This window comes from Bactrocera dorsalis, unplaced genomic scaffold, assembly GCF_023373825.1.
Source record: "Bactrocera dorsalis isolate Fly_Bdor unplaced genomic scaffold, ASM2337382v1 BdCtg407, whole genome shotgun sequence".
In the NCBI taxonomy this organism is placed as follows: Eukaryota; Metazoa; Arthropoda; class Insecta; order Diptera; family Tephritidae; genus Bactrocera; species Bactrocera dorsalis.
This window is the reverse complement of record NW_026038458.1, coordinates 8,259-16,546: the sequence shown is the minus strand read 5'-3', so window position 1 is coordinate 16,546 and position 8,288 is coordinate 8,259. Positions and strand designations below refer to the sequence as shown.

The following is an 8,288-nucleotide window of genomic DNA, read 5'->3' as shown; positions in this document are numbered from 1 at the left end:
AAGGAAATATACGAACATGTACCTCGATTTGTCATCGATAAAGGTTAGAAAATATTTTGAACCACCAATTGATGTTTTATTAATTGGACCGCAAACGTCCGTATGGATTAGCTCAAGAAGATCTTTAGATACTGAGCTGGACATACTTGGAAATGGTTTCGTACATATTTTACTTTTCATGCAAGTAATAAAGGGTGATTTTTTAAGAGCTTGATAACTTTTTAAAAAAAAAAAACGCATAAAAGATTGGTTCATGACATTTACTTTTTGAAGATAATTTCATTTAAATGTTGACCGCGGCTGCGTCTTAGGTGGTCCATTCGGAAAGTCCAATTTTGGGCAACTTTTTCGAGCATTTCGGCCGGAATAGCCCGAATTTCTTCGGAAATGTTGTCTTCCAAAGCTGGAATAGTTGCTGGCTTATTTCTGTAGACTTTAGACTTGACGTAGCCCCACAAAAAATAGTCTAAAGGCGTTAAATCGCATGATCTTGGTGGCCAACTTACGGATCCATTTCTTGAGATGAATTGTTGTCCGAAGTTTTCCCTCAAAATGGCCATAGAATCGCGAGCTGTGTGGCATGTAGCGCCATCTTGTTGAAACCACATGTCAACCAAGTTCAGTTCTTCCATTTTTGGCAACAAAAAGTTTGTTAGCATCGAACGATAGCGATCGCCATTCACCGTAACGTTGCGTCCAACAGCATCTTTGAAAAAATACGGTCCAATGATTCCACCAGCGTACAAACCACACCAAACAGTGCATTTTTCGGGATGCATGGGCAGTTCTTGAACGGCTTCTGGTTGCTCTTCACCCCAAATGCGGCAATTTTGCTTATTTACGTAGCCATTCAACCAGAAATGAGCCTCATCGCTGAACAAAATTTGTCGATAAAACACATTTCGAACCGAACACTGATTTTGGTAATAAAATTCAATGATTTGCAAGCGTTGCTCGTTAGTAAGTCTATTCATGATGAAATGTCAAAGCATACTGAGCACCTTTCTCTTTGACACCATGTCTGAAATCCCACGTGATCTGTCAAATACTAATGCATGAAAATCCTAACCTCAAAAAAATCACCCGTTACATTCATTGTATTGTGAAATATTAATAGGTTTCATGCCATGTACTAAATCTCTATTAGACAATTCATGTAGACTTTTAAAATTCAAATGACCATACCTGTTATGCCATTTCATTACTTCATTAGTGTTAGAATAAAAACATGAATTCGGTGTTTTTCCAAAAATGAACAAATTTTTGCGTTTATGCGCCTTCAGTAAATTTTTACCTGCAGCATTTTTGATAACGCAAAATTAAATGAAATTGTACACCCTATGCTCGAAGCCTTTCCAACAGATATAAAATTTGATTGTAGATCTGGGACGTACAGAACATTCCTCATGATAACATCTTCGTTTCCTGATCGTAGGATCACAGTCCCAATACCTTGCGCTTCCATAAAATGTTCACCCGCTAAACTCACCTTTTCAGTATGATTCTGAAACGTATGAAACAAACTGCGCTCACAACACATATGTGATGTCGCTCCACTGTCCACGCACCATGTCGAACGGTTAAATTCTTGTACACCAGATGCTGCGAGTAAACTTCCAATAGCATTTTGAGTTTGCTGCCTAGTTGCTCTGCATTGTGCAGCCAGATGACCTCTCTTCCCACAATTATAGCATTTAACGTTAGATTGCTTCGTTACCGAATTTGAAGCATATCCTTTACGAGTATTTCTATTAAGATTTTTGTGCGCACTTACATTTTTCCTGAAGTTCGTCCTTGCCGAAAACGCCTGTTGATTCTCGATGTTTTCAACATCTGCATCCTTCTCCTGACGACGTTCACCTTCTTCCAGTAATTTAATTTTCAATGCATTTAATGATGGTAAATTATCACGTGTTTCTATAGCAACCACGAAATTTTCATATGACTGCGGTAAACTTGATAGCAGAATAATGACTAACATTTCCTCTGGTACTACTATACCAATTTCAGCCATTTTCTCAATGATATCAGAGAACTGCTTTATGTGCTCCGAAACATTTTCGCCCTCAGACAAACTAAGGTACAGAATTTTCTTGAAAAACGTAATTTTACGAGCTGGTCCACTTGGCTGGTAGATCTCTTGTAATTTCCTCCAGGCCTCTAGTGAAGTAGTGCAGTGTCTAATATGATTTAACTGCGATGGCTTGACACAGAGCGTAATGCTCGCAAGCGCCTTCTCATCTTTTGCGTCGAACGCGGCTGATTCTTCTAGCGTTGCATTTTCGTTCGTTGCAATAAAATAACGGATTTAATCGTGTAAAAATTTGTTTCGCTAAACGTTTGAATAGTTACGTATCTTGATTGTGCCTTTCTTAAGTCTCATAATCTGTTAAATTTTATAATTTAAATATTGAAACGTTTTGTTCGTAAGAATCGTTTATTCAGAACTAAAAAGAAATTTTCTTTACCAGACAAATCACAAGAAGAATACAATGATAAGAATATAATAATTACAACAAGTAGTTTGTGTTGCAAGTACTTTCAACACAATCTATACCAAGATGCGTAAAAATATGAACTATACATATTTATGCTAATTAACCGTTTTGAGGTTATTGGAGTTGTCATATAGCCATAACGACAGTGTATTTGGAAAAATTTCACAATCTTATATTAAGGCGTAGAATCCATTTTTTAGTACATATGCACTAAGTAACCGATACCAAGTTGCGTAAAAATATGAACTATACATATTTATGCTAATTAACCGTTTTGAGGTTTTTGGAGATGTCATATAGCCGTAACGACAGTGTATTTGGAAAAATTACACAATCTTATATTAAGGTGTAGAATCCATTTTTTAGTACATCATTATCATAAATATGTATAGTTCATATTTTTACGCAACTTGGTATCAGTTACTCAGTGCATATGTACTAAAAAATCGATTCTACGCCTTAATATAAGATTGTGAAATTTATCCAAATACACTGTCGTTACGGCTATATGACATCTCCAAAAACCTCAAAACAGCTAATTAGCATAAATATGTATAGTTCATATTTTTACGCAACTTGGTATAGATTGCTTAGTGCATGTGTACTAAAAAATCGATTCTACACCTTAATATAAGATTGTCAAATATTTCCAAATACACTGTCGTTATGGCTATATGAAAACTCCAATAACCTCAAAACGGTTAATTAGCATAAATATGTATAGTTCATATTTTTACGCAACTTGGTATCGGTTACTTAGTGCATATGTACTAAAATATCGATTCTACACCTTAATATAAGATTGTGAAATTTTTCCAAATACACTGTCGTTATGGCTATATGGGAACTCCAATAACCTCAAAACAGCTAATTAGTATAAATTTGTAAAGTTCATATTTTTACGCAACTTGGTATCGGTTACTTAGTGTATATGTACTAAAAAAAAGGTGCGTGGAGTCCCTACGCGCGGATGAAGTTATACTTCTTAGTGATATTCAGAAGTGCATATCATTTTTTATGAAAGAAAACTAGAAAACTTAAATTCACATTTTATAAATTTATTATGCACATAAAATGAAGAATAAAGCAAAGTCTAAATGAATGAATTTTGACTCAGAAAGTAGTTCCGTCTCTTCGTTGCGGAAGAGAATATGCAGCGTAATCATCTCTCTTTTGTTCTTCGCCAATTTGGCTGCCGGATTGACTTGTGAAGATCAATTTTTTGTTGGTGACATATTCATATGTGTACGCATATGTATGTTTGTATGCTTGTGATTTATTTGTTCGAAAATGTATGCAAATATATGTACATATAAGTATATATGAATGTATGAACATGCAAGTCAATGCGCGCACATGCGTATACATACACTCATATGAGCATGTGCAGATACACAACATAGGATAGAAGATGTATGCATTTCAACATCGTATACTATACAAATAAATATTTTTATTACTAATAGAAATTAAAATAAAGAAAAATATTTATTTTTATAGTATACGATGTTAAAAGCAAAAAATTAAAAATTTATTCTGTCGGGATTCGAACCTGAGACCTGTGTTAGCATCTTGACCTTCCAAGCGCTTACCACCAACACCACCATTGACAATTAGGTTGCGCTGACTTAAGTATGATGTGGTTATGAATGCAAGAAACATACGATGGTTCTAATAATTTTGTTTAAGTATAGAAATTTACATACTTTGTAGAACATTTGCTTTCGCAATAAATTTATCACAGCAATATACATATACTTAATATGTATATACATATACATAATATTGCTGTGATAAATTTAATTTCTATTAGTAAGAAAAATATTAATTTGTATAGTATACGATGTTAAAAGCAAAAAATTAAAAATTTATTCTGTCGGGATTCGAACCTGGGACCTGTGTTAGCATCTTGACCTTCCAAGCGCTTACCACCAACACCACCATTGACAATTAGGTTGCGCTGACTTAAGTATGATTTGGTTATGAATGCAAGAAACATACGATGGTTCTAATAATTTTGTTTAAGTATAGAAATATACATACTTTGTAGAACATTTGCTTTCGCAATAAATTTATCACAGCAATACATATGCATAATATGTATATACATATACATAACATTGCTGTGATGCCCTGAGAAGTATAGTCTTAATAAATTTATTATTAATTTTTTGCTTACTAATAGAAATTAAATTTATCACAGCAATATTATGTATATGTTTATGTATACTGCTGTGATAAATTTATTTTCTATTAGTAAGAAAAAAATATTTATTAGTATTGATTTCCAAAAGCACAGAAATGATTCTGTGAATTTATTCATTAAAATCGCCACTCAGATGTCGTTTTATCCCTTGTAAGCGAGCGATTTTCTTAATTCTCATGCTCCCAGATAAAACGATATACCTCGTCCTCGTGGGTCAATTTCAAAAACCACAGAAATGATTCTGTGTGATTCTGAAAGGCCAACGCAGAGTATTTCAATTAAAAGTCACACAAAATAGTTGAGAATTTGCAGAAAGGCAAACGAAAAAAAAAGAACTATAACTTCAATAATGCACAAGCATACAAACATACATATGCGCACACATGTGAATATGTCACCAACCAAAAATTGAAACATTGTTCTACAAAAACAACAACAGCATAAGCATGGCAATATTGTGTTGTGTTGTTGTGTCGGCCGAGCTGTGCCGAAAGAAACGAACAAACGATCGCCGATTGTCACCGCTTCGCTTGCTGCTCGCACATCTTCGCAGACAAGGTTGCGTTACATTCATATGGATGGAGCGAGGTTGCGCAACTTTGCGTTACTTTTATATGGAAGGTTGCGCAACCAGAATCTATCGCAACCTTTTCCGGCGTCGTATAAGAAGTATAACTTCAAAAATGGATTCTACACCTTAATATAAGATTGTGAAATTTTTCCAAATACACTGTCGTTATGGCTATATGATAACTCCAAAAACCTTAAAACGGCTAATTAGCATATATATGTATAGTTCATATTTTTACGCAACTTGGTATCGATTGCTTAATGTATATGTACTAAAAAATCGTTTCTACGCCTTAATATAAGATTGTGAATTTTTTCCAAATACACTGTCGTTATGGCTATATGACAACTCCAATAACCTCAAAACAGCTAATTATCATAAATATGTAAAGTTAATATTTTTACGCAACTCAGTATCGATTACTTAGTGCATATGTACTAAAATATCGATTCTCCGCCTTAATATAAGATTGTGAAATTTTTCCAAATACACTGTCGTTATGGCTATATGATAACTCCAAAAACCTTAAAACGGCTAATTAGCATATATATGTATAGTTCATATTTTTACGCAACTTGGTATAGATTGCTTAGTGCATATGTACTAAAAAATCGATTCTACACCTTAATATAAGATTGTCGAATATTTCCAAATACACTTTCGTTATGGCTATATGACAACTCCAATAAGCTCAAAACGGTTAATTAGCCTAAATATGTATAGTTCATATTTTTACGCAACTTGGTATCGAGTGCTTAAGGTATGTGTGCTAAAAAATGGATTCAACACCTTAATATAAGATTGTGAAATTTTTCCATATACCTTTTCGTTACGGCTTTATGACATCTCCAATAACCTCGAAAAGGTTAATTATCAAAAATATGTATAGTTCATATTTTTACGCAACTTGGTATAGATTGCTTAATGTATATGTACTAAAAAATGGATTCTACACCTTAATATAAGATTGTGAAATTTTTCCAAATACACTGTCGTTATGGCTATGTGACAACTCAAAATTTTGAATTAGCATAAATATGTATAGTTCATATTTTTACGCAACTTGGTATCGAGTGCTTAATGTATATGCACTAAAAAATGGATTCTACACCTTTATATAAGATTGTGAAATTTTTCCAAATACACTGTCGTTTCGGCTATATGACATCTCCAAAAACCTCAAAGCAGCTAATTAGCATAAATGTGTATTGATCATATTTTTACGCAACTTGGTATCGATTTCTTAGTGCATATGTACTACAAAATCGATTCTACACCTTAATATAAGATTGTGAAATTTTTCCAAATACACTGTCGTTATGGCTACATGACATCTCCAATAACCTCAAAGCAGCTAATTAACATAAATATGTATAGTTCATACTTTTACGCAACTTGGTATCGAGTGCTTAATGTATGTGTGCTAAAAAATGGATTCAACACCTTAATATAAGATTGTGAAATTTTTCCAAATACACTGTCGTTATGGCTATGTGACAACTCAAAATTTTGAATTAGCATAAATATGTATAGTTCATATTTTTACGCAACTTGGTATCGATTGCTTAGTGCATATGTACTAAAAAATCGATTCTACACCTTAATATAAGATTGTGAAATTTTTCCAAATACACTGTCGTTATGGCTACATGACATCTCCAATAACCTCAAAACAGCTAATTAGCATAAATATGTATAGTTCATATTTTTACGCAACTTGGTATCGAGTGCTTAATGTATGTGTGCTAAAAAATGGATTCTACACCTTAATATAAGATTGTGAAATTTTTCCAAATACACTGTCGTTATGGCTATATGACAACTCAAAATTTTGAATTAGCATAAATATGTATAGTTCATATTTTTGCGCAACTTGGTATCGATTGCTTAGTGCATATGAACTAACAAAAATTAAAAAGATTGAAATTTTTCCAAATACACTGTCGTTACGGCTATATGACATCTCCAATAACCTCAAAACAGCTAATTAGCATAAATATGTATAGTTCATATTTTTACGCAACTTGGTATCGATTGCTTAGTGCATATGTACTACAAAATCGATTCTACACCTTAATATAAGATTGTGAAATTTTTCCAAATACACTGTCGTTATGGCTATATGACAACTCCAATAACCTCAAAACAGCTAATTTTCATAAATATGTATAGTTCATATTTTTACGCAACTTGGTATCGAGTGCTTAATGTATATGTACTAAAAAATAGATTCTACACCTTAATATAAGATTGTGAATTTTTTCCAAATACACTGTCGTTACGGCTATATGACAACTCCAATAACCTCAAAACGGCTAATAAGCACAAATATGTATAGTTCATATTTTTACGCAACTTGGTATAGATTGCTTCGTGCATATGTACTACAAAATCGATTCTACGCCTTAATATAAGATTGTGAAATTTTTCCAAATACACTGTCGTTATGGCTATATGGGAACTCCAATAACCTCAAAACGGTTAATTAGCATAAATATGTATAGTTCATATTTTTACGCAACTTGGTATCGGCTACTTAGTGCATATGTACTACAAAATCGATTCTACGCCTTAATATAAGATTGTGAAATTTTTCCAAATACACTGTCTTACGGCTATATGACAACTCCAATAACCTCAAAACGGCTAATAAGCACAAATATGTATAGTTCGTATTTTTACGCAACTTGGTATCGGCTACTTAGTGTATATGTACTAAAAAATCGATTCTACGCCTTAATATAATATTGTACAATTTTTCCAAATGCACTGTCGTTATGGGTATATGACAACTCCAATAACTTCAAAAAGGCTAATTAGCATTAATATGTATAGTTCGTATTTTTACGCAACTTGGTATCGAGTGCTTAATGTATATGTACTAAAAAATGGATTCTACACCTTAATATAAGATTGTGAAATTTTTCCAAATACACTGTCGTTACGGCTATATGACATATCCAATAACTTCAAAACAGCTAATTAGCATAAATATGTATAGTTCATATTTTTA

General features: G+C 33.0%; 1 pseudogene; it reads right to left on the bottom strand.

Annotated features, from left to right (window-relative positions):
* Positions 1–4,828: 4,828 nt before the first annotated feature.
* Positions 4,829–4,958, bottom strand: LOC125780287 (small nucleolar RNA U3; annotated as a pseudogene).
* Positions 4,959–8,288: the final 3,330 nt, after the last annotated feature.